Below are 26,014 nucleotides of genomic sequence, written 5' to 3'. Positions count from 1 at the left end.
CTTTGGGAGTCGGCTGGTGACAAAATGTTCCAAACACACCCCATGCACAACTCCACCGGGGAAGGTGCCAGAAAGGAGTTCTGTTGGTAGTTCTTCCACTGCCCCGGTAGCCAGCTGAAAGACACCACAAAAGTGGTTCTACCTGCTTGCTGGGCTGAGATGGGGAATCGCTGACTTTTGACTCGGCTGGTGACAAAATGTTCCAAACACACCCCATGCACAACTCCACCGGGGAAGGTGCCAGAAAGGAGTTCTGTTGGTAGTTCTTCCACTGCCCCGGTAGCCAGCTGAAAGACACCACAAAAGTGGTTCTACCTGCTTGCTGGGCTGAGATGGGGAATCGCTGACTTTTGGAGTCGGCTGGTGACAAAACGTTCCAAACACACCCCATGCACAGCTCCACCAGGGAAAGTGCCAGAAAGGAGTTCTGTTGGTAGTTCTTCCACTGCCCCGGAAGCCAGATGAAAGACACCACAAAAGTGGTTTTACCTGATTGCTGGGCTGAGATGGGCAATCGCTGACTTTTGGAGTCGGCTGGTGACAAAATGTTCCAAACACACCCCATGCACAACTCCACCAGGGAAGGTGCCAGAAAGGAGTTCTGTTGGTAGTTCTTCCACTGCCCCGGTAGCCAGATGAAAGACACCACAAAAGTTGTTCTACCTGCTTGCTGGGCTGAGATGGGGAATCGCTGACTTTTGGAGTCGGCTGGTGACAAAATGTTCCAAACACACCCCATGGAAAACTCCAGCGGGGAAGGTGCCAGAAAGGAGTTCTGGTGGTAGTTCTTCCACTGCCCCGGTAGCCAGCTGAAAGACACCACAAAAGTGGTTCTACCTGCTTGCTGGGCTGAGATGGGGAATCGCTGACTTTTGGAGTAGGCTGGTGAGAAAGTGTTCCAAACACACCCCGTGCACAACTCCACCGGGGAAGGTGCCAGAAAGGAGTTCTGTTGGTAGTTCTTCCACTGCCCCGGTAGCCAGCTGAAAGACACCACAAAAGTGGTTCTACCTGCTTGCTGGGCTGAGATGGGGAATCGCTGACTTTTGACTCGGATGGTGACAAAATGTTCCAAACACACCCCATGCACAACTCCACCGGGGAAGGTGCCAGAAAGGAGTTTTGTTGGTAGTTCTTCCACTGCCCCGGTAGCCAGCTGAAAGACACCACAAAAGTGGTTCTACCTGCTTTCTGGGCTGAGATGGGCAATCGCTGACTTTTGGAGTCAGCTGGTGACAAAATGTTCCAAACACACCCCATGCACAACTCCAGCGGGGAAGGTGCCAGAAAGGAGTTCTGTTGGTAGTTCTTCCACTGCCCCGGTAGCCAGCTGAAAGACACCACAAAAGTTGTTCTACCTGCTTGCTGGGCTGAGATGGGCAATCGCTGACTTTTGGAGTCGGCTGGTGACAAAATGTTCCAAACACACCCCATGCACAACTCCACCGGGGAAGGTGCCAGAAAGGAGTTCTGTTGGTAGTTCTTCCACTGCCCCGGTAGCCAGCTGAAAGACACCACGAAAGTGGTTCTACCTGCTTGCTGGGCTGAGATGGGCAATCACTGAATTTGGGAGTCGGCTGCTGACAAAATGTTCCAAACACACCCCATGGACAACTCCAGCGGGGAAGGTGCCAGAAAGGAGTTCTGGTGGTAGTTCTTCCACTGCCCCGGTAGCCAGCTGAAAGACACCAGAAAATTGGTTTTACCTGATTGCTGGGCTGAGATGGGCAATCGCTGACTTTGGGAGTCAGCTGGTGACAAAATGTTCCAAAGACACCCCATGCACAACTCCACCGGGGAAGGTGCCAGAAAGGAGTTCTGTTGGTAGTTCTTACACTGCCCCGGTAGCCAGCTGAAAGACACCACAAAAGTGGTTCTACCTGCTTGCTGGGATGAGATGGGCAATCGCTGACTTTTGACTCGGCTGGTGACAAAATGTTCCAAACACACCCCATGCACAACTCCACCGGGGAAGGTGCCAGAAAGGAGTTCTGGTGGTAGTTCTTCCACTGCCCCGGAAGCCAGATGAAAGACACCACAAAAGTGGTTCTACCTGCTTGCTGGGCTGAGATGGGGAATCGCTGACTTTGGGAGTCAGCTGGTGACAAAATGTTCCAAACACACCCCATGCACAACTCCACCGGGGAAGGTGCCAGAAAGGAGTTCTGGTGGTAGTTCTTCTACTGCCCCGGTAGCCAGCTGAAAGACACCACAAAAGTGGTTCTACCTGCTTGCTGGGCTGAGATGGGCAATCGCTACTTTTGGAGTCGGCTGGTGACAAAATGTTGCAAACACACCCCATGCACAACTCCAGCGGGGAAGGTGCCAGAAAGGAGTTCTGTTGGTAGTTCTTCCACTGCCCCGGTAGCCAGCTGAAAGACACCACAAAAGTGGTTCTACCTGCTTGCTGGGCTGAGATGGGCAATCGCTGACTTTTGGATTCGGCTGGTGAGAAAGTGTTCCAAACACACCCCATGCACAACTCCAGCGGGGAAGGTGCCAGAAAGGAGTTCTGTTGGTAGTTCTTCCACTGCCCCGGTAGCCAGCTGAAGGACACCACGAAAGTGGTTCTACCTGCTTGCTGGGCTGAGATGGGCAATCGCTGACTTTTGGAGTAGGCTGGTGAGATAGTGTTGCAAAAACACCCCATGCACAACTCCACCGGGAAAGGTGCCAGAAAGGAGTTCTGTTGGTAGTTCTGACACTGCCCCGGTAGCCAGATGAAAGACACCACGAAAGTGGTTCTACCTGCTTGCTGGGCTGAGATGGGCAATCGCTGACTTTTGACTCGGCTGGTGACAAAATGTTCCAAACACACCCCATGCACAACTCCACCGGAGAAGGTGCCAGAAAGGAGTTCTGTTGGTAGTTCTTCCACTGCCCCGGTAGCCAGCTGTAAGACACCAGAAAATTGGTTTTACCTGCTTGCTGGGCTGAGATGGGCAATCGCTGACTTTTGACTCGGCTGGTGACAAAATGTTCCAAACACACCCCATGCACAACTCCAGCGGGGAAGGTGCCAGAAAGGAGTTCTGTTGGTAGTTCTGACACTGCCCCGGTAGCCAGATGAAAGACACCACAAAAGTGGTTCTACCTGCTTTCTGGGCTGAGATGGGCAATCGCTGACTTTTGGAGTTGGCTGGTGACAAAATGGTCCAAACACACCCCATGCACAACTCCACCGGGGAGGGTGCCAGAAAGGAGTTCTGTTGGTAGTTCTTACACTGCCCCGGTAGCCAGCTGAAGGACACCACGAAAGTGGTTCTACCTGCTTGCTGGGCTGAGATGGGCAATCGCTGACTTTTGACTCGGCTGGTGACAAAATGTTCCAAACACACCCCATGCACAACTCCACCGGGGAGGGTGCCAGAAAGGAGTTCTGTTGGTAGTTCTTACACTGCCCCGGTAGCCAGCTGAAAGACACCACAAAAGTGGTTCTACCTGCTTGCTGGGCTGAGATGGGCAATCGCTGACTTTTGACTCGGCTGGTGACAAAATGTTCCAAACACACCCCATGCACAACTCCACCGGGGAGGGTGCCAGAAAGGAGTTCTGTTGGTAGTTCTTACACTGCCCCGGTAGCCAGCTGAAAGACACCACAAAAGTGGTTCTACCTGCTTGCTGGGCTGACATGGGCAATCGCTGACTTTTGACTCGGCTGGTGACAAAATGTTCCAAACACACCCCATGCACAACTCCACCGGGGAAGGTGCCAGAAAGGAATTCCGTTGCTTGTTCTTCCACTGCCCCGGTAGCCAGCTGAAAGACACCACAAAAGTTGTTCTACCTGCTTACTGGGCTGAGATGGGGAATCGCTGACTTTTGGAGTCGGCTGGTGAGAAAGTGTTCCAAACACACCCCATGCACAACTCCACCGGGGAAGGTGCCAGAAAGGAGTTCTGTTGGTAGTTCTTCCACTGCCCCGGTAGCCAGCTGAAAGACACCAGAAAATTGGTTTTACCTGCTTGCTGGGCTGAGATGGGCAATCGATGACTTTTGACTCGGCTGGTGACAAAATGTTCCAAACACACCCCATGCACAACTCCACCGGGGAAGGTGCCAGAAAGGAGTTCTGGTGGTAGTTCTTCTACTGCCCCGGTAGCCAGCTGAAAGACACCACAAAAGTGGTTCTACCTGCTTGCTGGGCTGAGATGGGCAATCGCTGAATTTGGGAGTCGGCTGGTGACAAAATGTTGCAAACACACCCCATGCACAACTCCAGCGGGGAAGGTGCCAGAAAGGAGTTCTGTTGGTAGTTCTTCCACTGCCCCGGTAGCCAGCTGAAAGACACCACGAAAGTGGTTCTACCTGCTTGCTGGGCTGAGATGGGCAATCACTGAATTTGGGAGTCGGCTGCTGACAAAATGTTCCAAACACACCCCATGGACAACTCCAGCGGGGAAGGTGCCAGAAAGGAGTTCTGGTGGTAGTTCTTCCACTGCCCCGGTAGCCAGCTGAAAGACACCAGAAAATTGGTTTTACCTGATTGCTGGGCTGAGATGGGCAATCGCTGACTTTGGGAGTCAGCTGGTGACAAAATGTTCCAAAGACACCCCATGCACAACTCCACCGGGGAAGGTGCCAGAAAGGAGTTCTGTTGGTAGTTCTTACACTGCCCCGGTAGCCAGCTGAAAGACACCACAAAAGTGGTTCTACCTGCTTGCTGGGCTGAGATGGGCAATCGCTGACTTTTGACTCGGCTGGTGACAAAATGTTCCAAACACACCCCATGCACAACTCCACCGGGGAAGGTGCCAGAAAGGAGTTCTGGTGGTAGTTCTTCCACTGCCCCGGAAGCCAGATGAAAGACACCACAAAAGTGGTTCTACCTGCTTGCTGGGCTGAGATGGGGAATCGCTGACTTTGGGAGTCAGCTGGTGACAAAATGTTCCAAACACACCCCATGCACAACTCCACCGGGGAAGGTGCCAGAAAGGAGTTCTGGTGGTAGTTCTTCTACTGCCCCGGTAGCCAGCTGAAAGACACCACAAAAGTGGTTCTACCTGCTTGCTGGGCTGAGATGGGCAATCGCTACTTTTGGAGTCGGCTGGTGACAAAATGTTGCAAACACACCCCATGCACAACTCCAGCGGGGAAGGTGCCAGAAAGGAGTTCTGTTGGTAGTTCTTCCACTGCCCCGGTAGCCAGCTGAAAGACACCACAAAAGTGGTTCTACCTGCTTGCTGGGCTGAGATGGGCAATCGCTGACTTTTGGATTCGGCTGGTGAGAAAGTGTTCCAAACACACCCCATGCACAACTCCAGCGGGGAAGGTGCCAGAAAGGAGTTCTGTTGGAAGTTCTTCCACTGCCCCGGTAGCCAGCTGAAGGACACCACGAAAGTGGTTCTACCTGCTTGCTGGGCTGAGATGGGCAATCGCTGACTTTTGACTCGGCTGGTGACAAAATGTTCCAAACACACCCCATGCACAACTCCACCGGAGAAGGTGCCAGAAAGGAGTTCTGTTGGTAGTTCTTCCACTGCCCCGGTAGCCAGCTGTAAGACACCAGAAAATTGGTTTTACCTGCTTGCTGGGCTGAGATGGGCAATCGCTGACTTTTGACTCGGCTGGTGACAAAATGTTCCAAACACACCCCATGCACAACTCCAGCGGGGAAGGTGCCAGAAAGGAGTTCTGTTGGTAGTTCTGACACTGCCCCGGTAGCCAGATGAAAGACACCACAAAAGTGGTTCTACCTGCTTTCTGGGCTGAGATGGGCAATCGCTGACTTTTGGAGTTGGCTGGTGACAAAATGGTCCAAACACACCCCATGCACAACTCCACCGGGGAGGGTGCCAGAAAGGAGTTCTGATGGTAGTTCTTACACTGCCCCGGTAGCCAGCTGAAGGACACCACGAAAGTGGTTCTACCTGCTTGCTGGGCTGAGATGGGCAATCGCTGACTTTTGACTCGGCTGGTGACAAAATGTTCCAAACACACCCCATGCACAACTCCACCGGGGAGGGTGCCAGAAAGGAGTTCTGTTGGTAGTTCTTACACTGCCCCGGTAGCCAGCTGAAAGACACCACAAAAGTGGTTCTACCTGCTTGCTGGGCTGAGATGGGCAATCGCTGACTTTTGACTCGGCTGGTGACAAAATGTTCCAAACACACCCCATGCACAACTCCACCGGGGAGGGTGCCAGAAAGGAGTTCTGTTGGTAGTTCTTACACTGCCCCGGTAGCCAGCTGAAGGACACCACGAAAGTGGTTCTACCTGCTTGCTGGGCTGACATGGGCAATCGCTGACTTTTGACTCGGCTGGTGACAAAATGTTCCAAACACACCCCATGCACAACTCCACCGGGGAAGGTGCCAGAAAGGAGTTCTGGTGGTAGTTCTTACACTGCCCCGGAAGCCAGATGAAAGACACCACAAAAGTTGTTCTACCTGCTTACTGGGCTGAGATGGGGAATCGCTGACTTTTGGAGTCGGCTGGTGAGAAAGTGTTCCAAACACACCCCATGCACAACTCCACCGGGGAAGGTGCCAGAAAGGAGTTCTGTTGGTAGTTCTTCCACTGCCCCGGTAGCCAGCTGAAAGACACCAGAAAATTGGTTTTACCTGCTTGCTGGGCTGAGATGGGCAATCGATGACTTTTGACTCGGCTGGTGACAAAATGTTCCAAACACACCCCATGCACAACTCCACCGGGGAAGGTGCCAGAAAGGAGTTCTGGTGGTAGTTCTTCTACTGCCCCGGTAGCCAGCTGAAAGACACCACAAAAGTGGTTCTACCTGCTTGCTGGGCTGAGATGGGCAATCGCTGAATTTGGGAGTCGGCTGGTGACAAAATGTTGCAAACACACCCCATGCACAACTCCAGCGGGGAAGGTGCCAGAAAGGAGTTCTGTTGGTAGTTCTTACACTGCCCCGGTAGCCAGCTGAAAGACACCACAAAAGTGGTTCTACCTGCTTGCTGGGCTGAGATGGGCAATCGCTGACTTTTGACTCGGCTGGTGACAAAATGTTCCAAACACACCCCATGCACAACTCCACCGGGGAAGGTGCCAGAAAGGAGTTCTGGTGGTAGTTCTTCCACTGCCCCGGTAGCCAGCTGAAAGACACCACAAAAGTGGTTCTACCTGCTTGCTGGGCTGAGATGGGCAATCGCTGACTTTTGGAGTAGGCTGGTGAGATAGTGTTGCAAACACACCCCATGCACAACTCCACCGGGAAAGGTGCCAGAAAGGAGTTCTGTTGGTAGTTCTGACACTGCCCCGGTAGCCAGATGAAAGACACCACAAAAGTGGTTCTACCTGCTTGCTGGGCTGAGATGGGCAATCGCTGACTTTTGACTCGGCTGGTGACAAAATGTTCCAAACACACCCCATGAACAACTCCAGCGGGGAAGGTGCCAGAAAGGAGTTCTGTTGGTAGTTCTTACACTGCCCCGGTAGCCAGCTGAAAGACACCACAAAAGTGGTTCTACCTGCTTGCTGGGCTGAGATGGGGAATCGCTGACTTTGGGAGTCGGCTGGTGACAAAATGTTCCAAACACACCCCATGCACAACTCCACCGGGGAAGGTGCCAGAAAGGAGTTCTGTTGGTAGTTCTTCCACTGCCCCGGTAGCCAGCTGAAAGACACCACAAAAGTGGTTCTACCTGCTTGCTGGGCTGAGATGGGGAATCGCTGACTTTTGACTCGGCTTGTGACAAAATGTTCCAAACACACCCCATGCACAACTCCAGCGGGGAAGGTGCCAGAAAGGAGTTCTGTTGGTAGTTCTTCCACTGCCCCGGTAGCCAGCTGAAAGACACCACAAAAGTGGTTCTACCTGCTTGCTGGGCTGAGATGGGGAATCGCTGACTTTTGGAGTCGGCTGGTGACAAAATGTTCCAAACACACCCCATGCACAACTCCACCGGGGAAGGTGCCAGAAAGGAGTTCTGTTGGTAGTTCTTCCACTGCCCCGGTAGCCAGCTGAAAGACACCACAAAAGTGGTTCTACCTGCTTGCTGGGCTGAGATGGGGAATCGCTGACTTTTGACTCGGATGGTGACAAAATGTTCCAAACACACCCCATGCACAACTCCAGCGGGGAAGGTGCCAGAAAGGAGTTCTGTTGGTAGTTCTTCCACTGCCCCGGTAGCCAGCTGAAGGACACCACGAAAGTGGTTCTACCTGCTTGCTGGGCTGAGATGGGGAATCGCTGACTTTTGGAGTAGGCTGGTGAGATAGTGTTGCAAACACACCCCATGCACAACTCCACCGGGAAAGGTGCCAGAAAGGAGTTCTGTTGGTAGTTCTTCCACTGCCCCGGTAGCCAGATGAAAGACACCACGAAAGTGGTTCTGCCTGCTTGCTGGGCTGAGATGGGCATCGCTGACTTTTGACTCGGCTGGTGACAAAATGTTCCAAACACACCCCAGGCACAACTCCACCGGGGAAGGTGCCAGAAAGGAGTTCTGTTGGTAGTTCTTCCACTGCCCCGGTAGCCAGCTGAAAGACACCAGAAAATTGGTTTTACCTGCTTGCTGGGCTGAGATGGGCAATCGCTGACTTTTGACTCGGCTGGTGACAAAATGTTCCAAACACACCCCATGCACAACTCCACCGGGGAAGGTGCCAGAAAGGAGTTCTGTTGGTAGTTCTTACACTGCCCCGGTAGCCAGCTGAAAGACACCACAAAAGTGGTTCTACCTGCTTTCTGGTCAGAGATGGGCAATCGCTGACTTTTGGAGTTGGCTGGTGACAAAATGTTCCAAACACACCCCATGCACAACTCCACCGGGGAGGGTGCCAGAAAGGAGTTCTGTTGGTAGTTCTTACACTGCCCCGGTAGCCAGCTGAAGGACACCACGAAAGTGGTTCTACCTGCTTGCTGGGCTGAGATGGGCAATCGCTGACTTTTGACTCGGCTGGTGACAAAATGTTCCAAACACACCCCATGAACAACTCCAGCGGGGAAGGTGCCAGAAAGGAGTTCTGTTGGTAGTTCTTACACTGCCCCGGTAGCCAGCTGAAAGACACCACAAAAGTGGTTCTACCTGCTTGCTGGGCTGAGATGGGGAATCGCTGACTTTGGGAGTCGGCTGGTGACAAAATGTTCCAAACACACCCCATGCACAACTCCACCGGGGAAGGTGCCAGAAAGGAGTTCTGTTGGTAGTTCTTCCACTGCCCCGGTAGCCAGCTGAAAGACACCACAAAAGTGGTTCTACCTGCTTGCTGGGCTGAGATGGGGAATCGCTGACTTTTGACTCGGCTTGTGACAAAATGTTCCAAACACACCCCATGCACAACTCCACCAGGGAAGGTGCCAGAAAGGAGTTCTGTTGGTAGTTCTTCCACTGCCCCGGTAGCCAGCTGAAAGACACCACAAAAGTGGTTCTACATGCTTGCTGGGCTGAGATGGGGAATCGCTGACTTTGGGAGTAGGCTGGTGAGAAAGTGTTCCAAACACACCCCATGCACAACTCCACCGGGGAAGGTGCCAGAAAGGAGTTCTGTTGGTAGTTCTTCCACTGCCCCGGTAGCCAGCTGAAAGACACCACAAAAGTGGTTCTACATGCTTGCTGGGCTGAGATGGGGAATCGCTGACTTTTGGAGTCGGCTGGTGACAAAATGTTCCAAAGTCACCCCATGCACAACTCCACCGGGGAAGGTGCCAGAAAGGAGTTCTGTTGGTAGTTCTTCCACTGCCCCGGTAGCCAGCTGAAAGACACCACAAAAGTGGTTCTACATGCTTGCTGGGCTGAGATGGGGAATCGCTGACTTTTGGAGTCGGCTGGTGACAAAATGTTCCAAAGTCACCCCATGCACAACTCCACCGGGGAAGGTGCCAGAAAGGAGTTCTGTTGGTAGTTCTTCCACTGCCCCGGTAGCCAGCTGAAAGACACCACAAAAGTGGTTCTACCTGCTTGCTGGGCTGAGATGGGGAATCGCTGACTTTTGACTCGGCTGGTGACAAAATGTTCCAAACACACCCCATGCACAACTCCACCGGGGAAGGTGCCAGAAAGGAGTTCTGTTGGTAGTTCTTCCACTGCCCCGGTAGCCAGCTGAAAGACACCACAAAAGTGGTTCTACCTGCTTGCTGGGCTGAGATGGGCAATCGCTGACTTTTGGAATCGGCTGGTGACAAAATGTTCCAAACACACCCCATGCACAACTCCACCGGGGAAGGTGCCAGAAAGGAGTTCTGTTGGTAGTTCTTCCACTGCCCCGGTAGCCAGCTGAAAGACACCACAAAAGTGGTTCTACCTGCTTGCTGGGCTGAGATGGGGAATCGCTGACTTTTGGAGTAGGCTGGTGAGATAGTGTTGCAAACACACCCCATGCACAACTCCACCGGGGAAGGTGCCAGAAAGGAGTTCTTTTTGTAGATCTTACACTGCCCCGGTAGCCAGCTGATAGACACCACACAAGTTGTTCTACCTGTTTTCTGGGCTGAGATGGGGAATCGCTAACTTTTGGAGTCGGCTGGTGACAAAATGTTCCAAACACACCCCATGCACAACTCCCCCGGGGAAGGTGCCAGGAAGGAGTTCTGTTGGTAGTTCTTCCACTGCCCCGGTAGCCAGCTGAAAGACACCACAAAAGTTGTTCTCCCTGCTTTCTGGGCTGAGATGGGAAATCGCAAACCTTCGTAGTAGACTGGTGAGAAAGTGTTCCAAACACACCCCATGCACAACTCCTCGGGAAGGTGCCAGAAAGGAGTTCTGTTGGTAGTTCTTCCACTGCCCCGGTAGCCAGCTGAAAGACACCACAAAAGTGATTCTACCTGTTTTCAGGGCTGAGATTGGGAATCGCTGACTTTTGGAGTCGGCTGGTGACAAAATGTTCGAAACACACCCCATGCACAACTCCCCCGGGGAAGGTGCCAGAAAGGAGTTCTGTTGGTAGTTCTTCCACTGCCCCGGTAGCCAGCTGAAAGGCACCACAAAAGTGGTTCTACCTGCTAACTGGTATGAGATGGGGAATCGCAGACCTTAGGAGTCGTCTGCTGACAAAATGTTCCAAACACACCCCATGCACAACTCCACCGGGGAAGGTGCCAGAAAGGAGTTCTGTTGGTAGTTCTTCCACTGCCCCGGTAGCCAGCTGAAAGACACCAGAAAATTGGTTTTACCTGCTTGCTGGGCTGAGATGGGCAATCGCTGACTTTTGACTCGGCTGGTGACAAAATGTTCCAAACACACCCCATGCACAACTCCACCGGGGAAGGTGCCAGAAAGGAGTTCTGTTGGTAGTTCTGACACTGCCCCGGTAGCCAGATGAAAGACACCACAAAAGTGGTTCTACCTGCTTGCTGGGCTGAGATGGGGAATCGCTGACTTTTGGAGTCGGCTGGTGACAAAATGTTCCAAACACACCCCATGCACAACTCCACCGGGGAAGGTGCCAGAAAGGAGTTCTGGTGGTAGTTCTGACACTGCCCCGGTAGCCAGCTGAAAGACACCACAAAAGTGGTTCTACCTGCTTGCTGGGCTGAGATGGGCAATCGCTACTTTTGGAGTCGGCTGGTGACAAAATGTTCCAAACACACCCCATGCACAACTCCAGCGGGGAAGGTGCCAGAAAGGAGTTCTGTTGGTAGTTCTTCCACTGCCCCGGTAGCCAGATGAAAGACACCACGAAAGTGGTTCTGCCTGCTTGCTGGGCTGAGATGGGCAATCGCTGACTTTTGACTCGGCTGGTGACAAAATGTTCCAAACACACCCCATGCACAACTCCACCGGGGAAGGTGCCAGAAAGGAGTTCTCTTGCTCGTTCTGACACTGCCCCGGTAGCCAGATGAAAGACACCACAAAAGTGGTTCTACCTGCTTTCTGGTCAGAGATGGGCAATCGCTGACTTTTGGAGTTGGCTGGTGACAAAATGTTCCAAACACACCCCATGCACAACTCCCCCGGGGAAGGTGCCAGAAAGGAGTTCTGGTGGTAGTTCTTCTACTGCCCCGGTAGCCAGCTGAAAGACACCACAAAAGTGGTTCTACCTGCTTGCTGGGCTGAGATGGGGAATCGCTGCCTTTTGGAGTCGGCTGGTGACAAAACGTTCCAAACACACCCCATGCATAACTCCACCAGGGAAAGTGCCAGAAAGGAGTTCTGGTGGTAGTTCTTCTACTGCCCCGGTAGCCAGTTGAAAGACACCACAAAAGTGGTTCTACCTGCTTGCTGGGCTGAGATGGGCAATCGCTGAATTTGGGAGTCGGCTGGTGACAAAATGTTGCAAACACACCCCATGCACAACTCCACCGGGGAAGGTGCCAGAAAGGAGTTCTGTTGGTAGTTCTTACACTGCCCCGGTAGCCAGCTGAAAGACACCACAAAAGTGTTTCTACCTGCTTGCTGGGCTGAGATGGGCAATCGCTGACTTTTGGAGTCGGCTGGTGAGAAAGTGTTCCAAACACACCCCATGCACAACTCCAGCGGGGAAGGTGCCAGAAAGGAGTTCTGTTGGTAGTTCTTCCACTGCCCCGGTAGCCAGCTGAAGGACACCACGAAAGTGGTTCTACCTGCTTGCTGGGCTGAGATGGGCAATCGCTGACTTTTGGAGTAGGCTGGTGAGATAGTGTTGCAAACACACCCCATGCACAACTCCACCGGGGAAGGTGCCAGAAAGGAGTTCTGTTGGTAGTTCTTCCACTGCCCCGGTAGCCAGATGAAAGACACCACGAAAGTGGTTCTACCTGCTTGCTGGGCTGAGATGGGCAATCGCTGACTTTTGACTCGGCTGGTGACAAAATGTTCCAAACACACCCCATGCACAACTCCACCGGGGAAGGTGCCAGAAAGGAGTTCTGTTGGTAGTTCTTCCACTGCCCCGCTAGCCAGCTGAAAGACACCACAAAAGTGGTTTTACCTGCTTGCTGGGCTGAGATGGGCAATCGCTGACTTTTGACTCGGCTGGTGACAAAATGTTCCAAACACACCCCATGCACAACTCCACCGGGGAAGGTGCCAGAAAGGAGTTCTGTTGGTAGTTCTGACACTGCCCCGGTAGCCAGATGAAAGACACCACAAAAGTGGTTCTACCTGCTTGCTGGGCTGAGATGGGGAATCGCTGACTTTTGGAGTCGGCTGGTGACAAAATGTTCCAAACACACCCCATGCACAGCTCCACCGGGGAGGGTGCCAGAAAGGAGTTCTGGTGGTAGTTCTTCTACTGCCCCGGTAGCCAGCTGAAAGACACCACAAAAGTGGTTCTACCTGCTTGCTGGGCTGAGATGGGGAATCGCTGACTTTTGGAGTCGGCTGGTGACAAAAAGTTCCAAACACACCCCATGCACAGCTCCACCAGGGAAAGTGCCAGAAAGGAGTTCTGGTGGTAGTTCTTCTACTGCCCCGGTAGCCAGCTGAAAGACACCACAAAAGTGGTTCTACCTGCTTGCTGGGCTGAGATGGGCAATCGCTACTTTGGGAGTCGGCTGGTGACAAAATGTTCCAAACACACCCCATGCACAACTCCACCGGGGAAGGTGCCAGAAAGGAGTTCTGTTGGTAGTTCTTCCACTGCCCCGGTAGCCAGCTGAAAGACACCACAAAAGTGGTTCTACCTGCTTGCTGGGCTGAGATGGGGAATCGCTGACTTTTGACTCGGCTGGTGACAAAATGTTCCAAACACACCCCATGCACAACTCCAGCGGGGAAGGTGCCAGAAAGGAGTTCTGATGGTAGTTCTTCCACTGCCCCGGTAGCCAGCTGAAAGACACCACAAAAGTGGTTCTACCTGCTTGCTGGGCTGAGATGGGCAATCGCTGACTTTTGGAATCGGCTGGTGACAAAATGTTCCAAACACACCCCATGCACAACTCCACCGGGGAAGGTGCCAGAAAGGAGTTCTGTTGGTAGTTCTTCCACTGCCCCGGTAGCCAGCTGAAAGACACCACAAAACTGGTTCTACCTGCTTGCTGGGCTGAGATGGGGAATCGCTGACTTTTGGAGTAGGCTGGTGAGATAGTGTTGCAAACACACCCCATGCACAACTCCACCGGGGAAGGTGCCAGAAAGGAGTTCTTTTTGTAGATCTTACACTGCCCCGGTAGCCAGCTGATAGACACCACACAAGTTGTTCTACCTGTTTTCTGGGCTGAGATGGGGAATCGCTAACTTTTGGAGTCGGCTGGTGACAAAATGTTCCAAACACACCCCATGCACAACTCCCCCGGGGAAGGTGCCAGGAAGGAGTTCTGTTGGTAGTTCTTCCACTGCCCCGGTAGCCAGCTGAAAGACACCACAAAAGTTGTTCTCCCTGCTTTCTGGGCTGAGATGGGAAATCGCAAACCTTCGTAGTAGACTGGTGAGAAAGTGTTCCAAACACACCCCATGCACAACTCCTCGGGAAGGTGCCAGAAAGGAGTTCTCTTGCTTGTTCTTCCACTGCCCCGGTAGCCAGCTGAAAGACACCACAAAAGTGATTCTACCTGTTTTCAGGGCTGAGATTGGGAATCGCTGACTTTTGGAGTCGGCTGGTGACAAAATGTTCGAAACACACCCCATGCACAACTCCCCCGGGGAAGGTGCCAGAAAGGAGTTCTGTTGGTAGTTCTTCCACTGCCCCGGTAGCCAGATGAAAGGCACCACAAAATTGGTTCTACCTGCTAACTGGTATGAGATGGGGAATCGCAGACCTTAGGAGTCGTCTGCTGACAAAATGTTCCAAACACACCCCATGCACAACTCCACCGGGGAAGGTGCCAGAAAGGAGTTCTGTTGGTAGTTCTTCCACTGCCCCGGTAGCCAGCTGAAAGGCACCACAAAAGTGGTTCTACCTGCTTGCTGGGCTGAGATGGGCAATCGCTGACTTTTGGACTCGGCTGGTGAGAAAGTGTTCCAAACACACCCCATGCACAACTCCACCGGGGAAGGTGCCAGAAAGGAGTTCGGTTGGTAGTTCTTCCACTGCCCCGGTAGCCAGCTGAAAGACACCACAAAAGTGGTTCTACCTGCTTGCTGGGCTGAGATGGGCAATCGCTGACTTTTGACTCGGCTGGTGACAAAATGTTGCAAACACACCCCATGCACAACTCCACCGGGGAAGGTGCCAGAAAGGAGTTCTGGTGGTAGTTCTTACACTGCCCCGGAAGCCAGATGAAAGACACCACAAAAGTGGTTCTACCTGCTTGCTGGGCTGAGATGGGCAATCGCTGACTTTTGGAGTCGGCTGGTGACAAAATGTTGCAAACACACCCCATGCACAACTCCACCGGGGAAGGTGCCAGAAAGGAGTTCTGTTGGTAGTTCTTCCACTGCCCCGGTAGCCAGCTGAAAGACACCACAAAAGTGGTTCTACCTGCTTGCTGGGCTGAGATGGGCAATCGCTGACTTTTGGAGTCGGCTGGTGAGAAAGTGTTCCAAACACACCCCATGCACAACTCCACCGGGGAAGGTGCCAGAAAGGAGTTCTGTTGGTAGTTCTTCCACTGCCCCGGTAGCCAGCTGAAGGACACCACGAAAGTGGTTCTACCTGCTTGCTGGGCTGAGATGGGCAATCGCTGACTTTTGGAGTAGGCTGGTGAGATAGTGTTGCAAACACACCCCATGCACAACTCCACCGGGGAGGGTGCCAGAAAGGAGTTCTGTTGGTAGTTCTTCCACTGCCCCGGTAGCCAGATGAAAGACACCACAAAAGTGGTTCTACCTGCTTGCTGGGCTGAGATGGGAAATCGCAAACCTTCGTAGTAGACTGGTGAGAAAGTGTTCCAAACACACCCCATGCACAACTCCTCGGGAAGGTGCCAGAAAGGAGTTCTCTTGCTTGTTCTTCCACTGCCCCGGTAGCCAGCTGAAAGACACCACAAAAGTGATTCTACCTGTTTTCAGGGCTGAGATTGGGAATCGCTGACTTTTGGAGTCGGCTGGTGACAAAATGTTCGAAACACACCCCATGCACAACTCCCCCGGGGAAGGTGCCAGAAAGGAGTTCTGTTGGTAGTTCTTCCACTGCCCCGGTAGCCAGCTGAAAGGCACCACAAAAGTGGTTCTACCTGCTAACTGGTATGAGATGGGGAATCGCAGACCTTAGGAGTCGTCTGCTGACAAAATGTTCCAAACACACCCCATGCACAACTCCACCGGGGAAGGTGCCAGAAAGGAGTTCTGTTGGTAGTTCTGACACTGCCCCGGTAGCCAGCTGAAAGACACCACAAAAGTGGTTCTACCTGCTTGCTGGGCTGAGATGGGCAATCGCTGACTTTTGGACTCGGCTGGTGACAAAATGTTCCAAACACACCCCATGCACAACTCCACCGGGGAAGGTGCCAGAAAGGAGTTCTGGTGGTAGTTCTTCTACTGCCCCGGTAGCCAGCTGAAAGACACCACAAAAGTGGTTCTACCTGCTTGCTGGGCTGAGATGGGGAATCGCTGCCTTTTGGAGTCGGCTGGTGACAAAACGTTCCAAACACACCCCATGCATAACTCCACCAGGGAAAGTGCCAGAAAGGAGTTCTGGTGGTAGTTCTTCTACTGCCCCGGTAGCCAGCTGAAAGACACCACAAAAGCGGTTCTACCTGCTTGCTGGGCTGAGATGGGCAATCGCTGAATTTGGGAGTCGGCTGGTGACAAAATGTTGCAAACACACCCCATGCACAACTCCACCGGGGAAGGTGCCAGAAAGGAGTTCTGTTGGTAGTTCTTACACTGCCCCGGTAGCCAGATGAAAGACACCACAAAAGTGTTTCTACCTGCTTGCTGGGCTGAGATGGGCAATCGCTGACTTTTGGAGTCGGCTGGTGAGAAAGTGTTCCAAACACACCCCATGCACAACTCCACCGGGAAAGGTGCCAGAAAGGAGTTCTGTTGGTAGTTCTTCCACTGCCCCGGTAGCCAGCTGAAAGACACCAGAAAATTGGTTTTACCTGCTTGCTGGGCTGAGATGGGCAATCGCTGACTTTTGACTCGGCTGGTGACAAAATGTTCCAAACACACCCCATGCACAACTCCACCGGGGAAGGTGCCAGAAAGGAGTTCTGTTGGTAGTTCTGACACTGCCCCGGTAGCCAGATGAAAGACACCACAAAAGTGGTTCTACCTGCTTTCTGGTCAGAGATGGGCAATCGCTGACTTTTAGAGTTGGCTGGTGACAAAATGTTCCAAACACACCCCATGCACAACTCCACCGGGGAGGGTGCCAGAAAGGAGTTCTGTTGGTAGTTCTTACACTGCCCCGGTAGCCAGCTGAAAGACACCAGAAAATTGGTTTTACCTGCTTGCTGGGCTGAGATGGGGAATCGCTGACTTTTGACTCGGCTGGTGACAAAATGTTCCAAACACACCCCATGCACAACTCCACCGGGGAAGGTGCCAGAAAGGAGTTCTGTTGGTAGTTCTGACACTGCCCCGGTAGCCAGCTGAAAGACACCACAAAAGTGGTTCTACCTGCTTGCTGGGCTGAGATGGGGAATCGCTGACTTTTGGAGTCGGCTGGTGACAAAATGTTCCAAACACACCCCATGCACAGCTCCACCGGGGAAAGTGCCAGAAAGGAGTTCCGGTGGTAGTTCTTCTACTGCCCCGGTAGCCAGCTGAAAGACACCACAAAAGTGGTTCTACCTGCTTGCTGGGCTGAGATGGGCAATCGCTGACTTTTGGAGTCGGCTGGTGAGAAAGTGTTCCAAACACACCCCATGCACAAATCCAGCGGGGAAGGTGCCAGAAAGGAGTTCTGTTGGTAGTTCTTCCACTGCCCCGGTAGCCAGCTGAAGGACACCACGAAAGTGGTTCTACCTGCTTGCTGGGCTGAGATGGGCAATCGCTGACTTTTGGAGTAGGCTGGTGAGATAGTGTTGCAAACACACCCCATGCACAACTCCACCGGGGAAGGTGCCAGAAAGGAGTTCTGTTGGTAGTTCTTCCACTGCCCCGGTAGCCAGATGAAAGACACCACGAAAGTGGTTCTACCTGCTTGCTGGGCTGAGATGGGCAATCGCTGACTTTTGACTCGGCTGGTGACAAAATGTTCCAAACACACCCCATGCACAACTCCACCGGGGAAGGTGCCAGAAAGGAGTTCTGTTGGTAGTTCTTCCACTGCCCCGGTAGCCAGATGAAAGACACCACAAAAGTGGTTCTACCTGCTTGCTGGGCTGAGATGGGGAATCGCTGACTTTTGGAGTCGGCTGGTGACAAAATGTTCCAAACACACCCCATGCACAACTCCACCGGGGAAGGTGCCAGAAAGGAGTTCTGGTGGTAGTTCTGACACTGCCCCGGTAGCCAGATGAAAGACACCACAAAAGTGGTTCTACCTGCTTTCTGGTCAGAGATGGGCAATCGCTGACTTTTGGAGTAGGCTGGTGACAAAATGTTCCAAACACACCCCATGCACAACTCCCCCGGGGAAGGTGCCAGAAAGGAGTTCTGGTGGTAGTTCTTCTACTGCCCCGGTAGCCAGCTGAAAGACACCACAAAAGTGGTTCTACCTGCTTGCTGGGCTGAGATGGGCAATCGCTACTTTTGGAGTCGGCTGGTGACAAAATGTTCCAAACACACCCCATGCACAACTCCACCGGGGAAGGTGCCAGAAAGGAGTTCTGTTGGTAGTTCTTCCACTGCCCCGGTAGCCAGATGAAAGACACCACGAAAGTGATTCTACCTGTTTTCAGGGCTGAGATTGGGAATCGCTGACTTTTGACTCGGCTGGTGACAAAATGTTCCAAACACACCCCATGCACAACTCCACCGGGGAAGGTGCCAGAAAGGAGTTCTGTTGGTAGTTCTGACACTGCCCCGGTAGCCAGATGAAAGACACCACAAAAGTGGTTCTACCTGCTTTCTGGTCAGAGATGGGCAATCGCTGACTTTTGGAGTTGGCTGGTGACAAAATGTTCCAAACACACCCCATGCACAACTCCCCCGGGGAAGGTGCCAGAAAGGAGTTCTGGTGGTAGTTCTTCTACTGCCCCGGTAGCCAGCTGAAAGACACCACAAAAGTGGTTCTACCTGCTTGCTGGGCTGAGATGGGGAATCGGTGCCTTTTGGAGTCGGCTGGTGACAAAACGTTCCAAACACACCCCATGCATAACTCCACCAGGGAAAGTGCCAGAAAGGAGTTCTGGTGGTAGTTCTTCTACTGCCCCGGTAGCCAGCTGAAAGACACCACAAAAGCGGTTCTACCTGCTTGCTGGGCTGAGATGGGCAATCGCTGAATTTGGGAGTCGGCTGGTGACAAAATGTTGCAAACACACCCCATGCACAACTCCACCGGGGAAGGTGCCAGAAAGGAGTTCTGTTGGTAGTTCTTACACTGCCCCGGTAGCCAGCTGAAAGGCACCACAAAAGTGTTTCTACCTGCTTGCTGGGCTGAGATGGGCAATCGCTGACTTTTGGAGTCGGCTGGTGAGAAAGTGTTCCAAACACACCCCATGCACAACTCCACCGGGAAAGGTGCCAGAAAGGAGTTCTGTTGGTAGTTCTTCCACTGCCCCGGTAGCCAGCTGAAAGACACCAGAAAATTGGTTTTACCTGCTTGCTGGGCTGAGATGGGCAATCGCTGACTTTTGACTCGGCTGGTGACAAAATGTTCCAAACACACCCCATGCACAACTCCACCGGGGAAGGTGCCAGAAAGGAGTTCTGTTGGTAGTTCTGACACTGCCCCGGTAGCCAGATGAAAGACACCACAAAAGTGGTTCTACCTGCTTTCTGGTCAGAGATGGGCAATCGCTGACTTTTGGAGTTGGCTGGTGACAAAATGTTCCAAACACACCCCATGCACAACTCCACCGGGGAGGGTGCCAGAAAGGAGTTCTGTTGGTAGTTCTTACACTGCCCCGGTAGCCAGCTGAAAGACACCAGAAAATTGGTTTTACCTGCTTGCTGGGCTGAGATGGGGAATCGCTGACTTTTGACTCGGCTGGTGACAAAATGTTCCAAACACACCCCATGCACAACTCCACCGGGGAAGGTGCCAGAAAGGAGTTCTGTTGGTAGTTCTGACACTGCCCCGGTAGCCAGCTGAAAGACACCACAAAAGTGGTTCTACCTGCTTGCTGGGCTGAGATGGGGAATCGCTGACTTTTGGAGTCGGCTGGTGACAAAATGTTCCAAACACACCCCATGCACAGCTCCACCGGGGAAAGTGCCAGAAAGGAGTTCTGTTGGTAGTTCTTCTACTGCCCCGGTAGCCAGCTGAAAGACACCACAAAAGTGGTTCTACCTGCTTGCTGGGCTGAGATGGGCAATCGCTGACTTTTGGAGTCGGCTGGTGAGAAAGTGTTCCAAACACACCCCATGCACAAATCCAGCGGGGAAGGTGCCAGAAAGGAGTTCTGTTGGTAGTTCTTCCACTGCCCCGGTAGCCAGCTGAAGGACACCACGAAAGTGGTTCTACCTGCTTGCTGGGCTGAGATGGGCAATCGCTGACTTTTGGAGTAGGCTGGTGAGATAGTGTTGCAAACACACCCCATGCACAACTCCACCGGGGAAGGTGTCAGAAAGGAGTTCTGTTGGTAGTTCTTCCACTGCCCCGGTAGCCAGATGAAAGACACCACGAAAGTGGTTCTACCTGCTTGCTGGGCTGAGATGGGCAATCGCTGACTTTTGACTCGGCTGGTGACAAAATGTTCCAAACACACCCCATGCACAACTCCACCGGGGAAGGTGCCAGAAAGGAGTTCTGTTGGTAGTTCTGACACTGCCCCGGTAGCCAGATGAAAGACACCACAAAAGTGGTTCTACCTGCTTTCTGGTCAGAGATGGGCAATCGCTACTTTTGGAGTCGGCTGGTGACAAAATGTTCCAAACACACCCCATGCACAACTCCCCCGGGGAAGGTGCCAGAAAGGAGTTCTGGTGGTAGTTCTTCTACTGCCCCGGTAGCCAGCTGAAAGACACCACAAAAGTGGTTCTACCTGCTTGCTGGGCTGAGATGGGCAATCGCTACTTTTGGAGTCGGCTGGTGACAAAATGTTCCAAACACACCCCATGCACAACTCCACCGGGGAAGGTGCCAGAAAGGAGTTCTGTTGGTAGTTCTTCCACTGCCCCGGTAGCCAGATGAAAGACACCACGAAAGTGATTCTACCTGTTTTCAGGGCTGAGATTGGGAATCGCTGACTTTTGACTCGGCTGGTGACAAAATGTTCCAAACACACCCCATGCACAACTCCACCGGGGAAGGTGCCAGAAAGGAGTTCTGTTGGTAGTTCTGACACTGCCCCGGTAGCCAGATGAAAGACACCACAAAAGTGGTTCTACCTGCTTTCTGGTCAGAGATGGGCAATCGCTGACTTTTGGAGTTGGCTGGTGACAAAATGTTCCAAACACACCCCATGCACAACTCCCCCGGGGAAGGTGCCAGAAAGGAGTTCTGGTGGTAGTTCTTCTACTGCCCCGGTAGCCAGCTGAAAGACACCACAAAAGTGGTTCTACCTGCTTGCTGGGCTGAGATGGGGAATCGGTGCCTTTTGGAGTCGGCTGGTGACAAAACGTTCCAAACACACCCCATGCATAACTCCACCAGGGAAAGTGCCAGAAAGGAGTTCTGGTGGTAGTTCTTCTACTGCCCCGGTAGCCAGCTGAAAGACACCACAAAAGTGGTTCTACCTGCTTGCTGGGCTGAGATGGGCAATCGCTGACTTTTGACTCGGCTGGTGACAAAATGTTCCAAACACACCCCATGCACAACTCCAGCGGGGAAGGTGCCAGAAAGGAGTTCTGTTGGTAGTTCTTACACTGCCCCGGTAGCCAGCTGAAAGACACCACAAAAGTGTTTCTACCTGCTTGCTGGGCTGAGATGGGCAATCGCTGACTTTTGGAGTCGGCTGGTGAGAAAGTGTTCCAAACACACCCCATGCACAACTCCAGCGGGGAAGGTGCCAGAAAGGAGTTCTGTTGGTAGTTCTTCCACTGCCCCGGTAGCCAGCTGAAGGACACCACGAAAGTGGTTCTACCTGCTTGCTGGGCTGAGATGGGGAATCGCTGACTTTTGGAGTAGGCTGGTGAGATAGTGTTGCAAACACACCCCATGCACAACTCCACCGGGAAAGGTGCCAGAAAGGAGTTCTGTTGGTAGTTCTTCCACTGCCCCAGTAGCCAGATGAAAGACACCACAAAAGTGGTTCTGCCTGCTTGCTGGGCTGAGATGGGCAATCGCTGACTTTTGACTCGGCTGGTGACAAAATGTTCCAAACACACCCCATGCACAACTCCACCGGGGAAGGTGCCAGAAAGGAGTTCTGTTGGTAGTTCTTCCACTGCCCCGGTAGCCAGCTGAAAGACACCAGAAAATTGGTTTTACCTGCTTGCTGGGCTGAGATGGGCAATCGCTGACTTTTGACTCGGCTGGTGACAAAATGTTCCAAACACACCCCATGCACAACTCCACCGGGGAAGGTGCCAGAAAGGAGTTCTGTTGGTAGTTCTGACACTGCCCCGGTAGCCAGATGAAAGACACCACAAAAGTGGTTCTACCTACTTGCTGGGCTGAGATGGGGAATCGCTGACTTTTGGAGTCGGCTGGTGACAAAATGTTCCAAACACACCCCATGCACAGCTCCACCGGGGAGGGTGCCAGAAAGGAGTTCTGGTGGTAGTTCTTCTACTGCCCCGGTAGCCAGCTGAAAGACACCACAAAAGTGGTTCTACCTGCTTGCTGGGCTGAGATGGGCAATCGCTACTTTTGGAGTCGGCTGGTGACAAAACGTTCCAAACACACCCCATGCACAGCTCCACCAGGGAAAGTGCCAGAAAGGAGTTCTGGTGGTAGTTCTTCTACTGCCCCGGTAGCCAGCTGAAAGACACCACAAAAGTGGTTCTACCTGCTTGCTGGGCTGAGATGGGCAATCGCTACTTTGGGAGTCGGCTGGTGACAAAATGTTCCAAACACACCCCATGCACAACTCCACCGGGGAAGGTGCCAGAAAGGAGTTCTGTTGGTAGTTCTTCCACTGCCCCGGTAGCCAGCTGAAAGACACCACAAAAGTGGTTCTACCTGCTTGCTGGGCTGAGATGGGCAATCGCTGACTTTTGACTCGGCTGGTGACAAAATGTTCCAAACACACCCCATGCACAACTCCAGCGGGGAAGGTGCCAGAAAGGAGTTCTGATGGTAGTTCTTCCACTGCCCCGGTAGCCAGCTGAAAGACACCACAAAAGTGGTTCTACCTGCTTGCTGGGCTGAGATGGGCAATCGCTGACTTTTGGAATCGGCTGGTGACAAAATGTTCCAAACACACCCCATGCACAACTCCACCGGGGAAGGTGCCAGAAAGGAGTTCTGTTGGTAGTTCTTCCACTGCCCCGGTAGCCAGCTGAAAGACACCACAAAAGTGGTTCTACCTGCTTGCTGGGCTGAGATGGGGAATCGCTGACTTTGGGAGTCAGCTGGTGACAAAATGTTCCAAACACACCCCATGCACAACTCCACCGGGGAAGGTGCCAGAAAGGAGTTCTGTTGGTAGTTCTTCCACTGCCCCGGTAGCCAGCTGAAAGACACCACAAAAGTGGTTCTACCTGCTTGCTGGGCTGAGATGGGGAATCGCTGACTTTTGGAGTAGGCTGGTGACAAAACGTTCCAAACACACCCCATGCACAACTCCACCGGGGAAGGTGCCAGAAAGGAGTTCTGTTGGTAGTTCTTCCACTGCCCCGGTAGCCAGATGAAAGACACCACAAAAGTGGTTCTACCTGCTTGCTGGGCTGAGATGGGCAATCGCTACTTTTGGAGTCGGCTGGTGACAAAATGTTGCAAACACACCCCATGCACAACTCCAGCGGGGAAGGTGCCAGAAAGGAGTTCTGTTGGTAGTTCTTCCACTGCCCCGGTAGCCAGCTGAAAGACACCACAAAAGTGGTTCTACCTGCTTGCTGGGCTGAGATGGGCAATCGCTGACTTTTGGAGTCGGCTGGTGACAAAATGTTCCAAACACACCCCATGGACAACTCCAGCGGGAAGGTGCCAGAAAGGAATTCCGTTGCTTGTTCTTCCACTGCCCCGGTAGCCAGATGAAAGACACCACGAAAGTGGTTCTACCTGCTTGCTGGGCTGAGATGGGCATCTCTGACTTTTGGAGTCGGCTGGTGACAAAATGTTCCAAACACACCCCATGCACAACTCCACCAGGGAAGGTGCCAGAAAGGAGTTCTGTTGGTAGTTCTTCCACTGCCCCGGAAGCCAGCTGAAAGACACCACAAAAGTGGTTCTACCTGCTTGCTGGGCTGAGATGGGGAATCGCTGACTTTTGTAGTAGACTGGTGAGAAAGTGTTCCAAACACACCCCATGCACAACTCCAGCGGGGAAGGTGCCAGAAAGGAATTCCGTTGCTTGTTCTTCCACTGCCCCGGTAGCCAGCTGAAAGACACCACAAAAGTGGTTCTACCTGCTAACTGGTATGAGATGGGGAATCGCAGACCTTTGGAGTCGGCTGCTGACAAAATGTTCCAAACACACGCCATGCACAACTCCACCGGGGAAGGTGCCAGAAAGGAGTTCTGTTGGTAGTTCTTCCACTGCCCCGGTAGCCAGCTGAAAGGCACCACAAAAGTGGTTCTACCTGCTTGCTGGGCTGAGATGGGCAATCGCTGACTTTTGGAGTCGGCTGGTGAGAAAGTGTTCCAAAGTCACCCCATGCACAACTCCACCGGGGAAGGTGCCAGAAAGGAGTTCTGTTGGTAGTTCTGACACTGCCCCGGTAGCCAGATGAAAGACACCAAAAAAGTGGTTCTACCTGCTTTCTGGTCAGAGATGGGCAATCGCTGACTTTTGGAGTTGGCTGGTGACAAAATGTTCCAAACACACCCCATGCACAACTCCCCCGGGGAAGGTGCCAGAAAGGAGTTCTGTTGGTAGTTCTTACACTGCCCCGGTAGCCAGCTGAAGGACACCACGAAAGTGGTTCTACCTGCTTGCTGGGCTGACATGGGCAATCGCTGACTTTTGACTCGGCTGGTGACAAAATGTTCCAAACACACCCCATGAACAACTCCACCGGGGAAGGTGCCAGAAAGGAGTTCTGTTGGTAGTTCTTACACTGCCCCGGTAGCCAGCTGAAAGACACCACAAAAGTGGTTCTACCTGCTTGCTGGGCTGAGATGGGGAATCGCTGACTTTGGGAGTCGGCTGGTGACAAAATGTTCCAAACACACCCCATGCACAGCTCCACCAGGGAAAGTGCCAGAAAGGAGTTCTGGTAGTAGTTCTTCTACTGCCCCGGTAGCCAGCTGAAAGACACCACAAAAGTGGTTCTACCTGCTTGCTGGGCTGAGATGGGCAATCGCTGACTTTTGACTCGGCTGGTGACAAAATGTTCCAAACACACCCCATGCACAACTCCAGCGGGGAAGGTGCCAGAAAGGAGTTCTGTTGGTAGTTCTTACACTGCCCCGGTAGCCAGCTGAAAGACATCACAAAAGTGGTTCTACCTGCTTGCTGGGCTGAGATGGGCAATCGCTGACTTTTGGAGTCGGCTGGTGAAAAAGTGTTCCAAACACACCCCATGAACAACTCCAGCGGGGAAGGTGCCAGAAAGGAGTTCTGTTGGTAGTTCTTCCACTGCCCCGGTAGCCAGCTGAAGGACACCACGAAAGTGGTTCTACCTGCTTGCTGGGCTGAGATGGGGAATCGCTGCCTTTTGGAGTCGGCTGGTGACAAAATGTTCCAAACACACCCCATGCACAACTCCAGCGGGGAAGGTGCCAGAAAGGAATTCCGTTGCTTGTTCTTCCACTGCCCCGGTAGCCAGCTGAAAGACACCACGAAAGTGGTTCTACCTGCTTTCTGGGCTCATATGGGCATCGCTGACTTTTGGAGTCGGCTGGTGACAAAATGTTCCAAAGTCACCCCATGCACAACTCCACCGGGGAAGGTGCCAGAAAGGAGTTCTGTTGGTAGTTCTTCCACTGCCCCGGTAGCCAGCTGAAAGACACCACAAAAGTGGTTTTACCTGCTTGCTGGGCTGAGATGGGCAATCGCTGACTTTTGACTCGGCTGGTGACAAAATGTTCCAAACACACCCCATGCACAACTCCACCGGGGAAGGTGCCAGAAAGGAGTTCTGTTGGTAGTTCTGACACTGCCCCGGTAGCCAGATGAAAGACACCACAAAAGTGGTTCTACCTGCTTTCTGGT

Source organism: Falco punctatus, assembly GCF_963210335.1.
Source record: "Falco punctatus genome assembly, contig: scaffold_47, whole genome shotgun sequence".
Taxonomy (NCBI): domain Eukaryota; kingdom Metazoa; phylum Chordata; class Aves; order Falconiformes; family Falconidae; genus Falco; species Falco punctatus.
The sequence above is the reverse complement of the archived record's forward strand: the minus strand, read 5'-3'. Positions refer to the sequence as shown.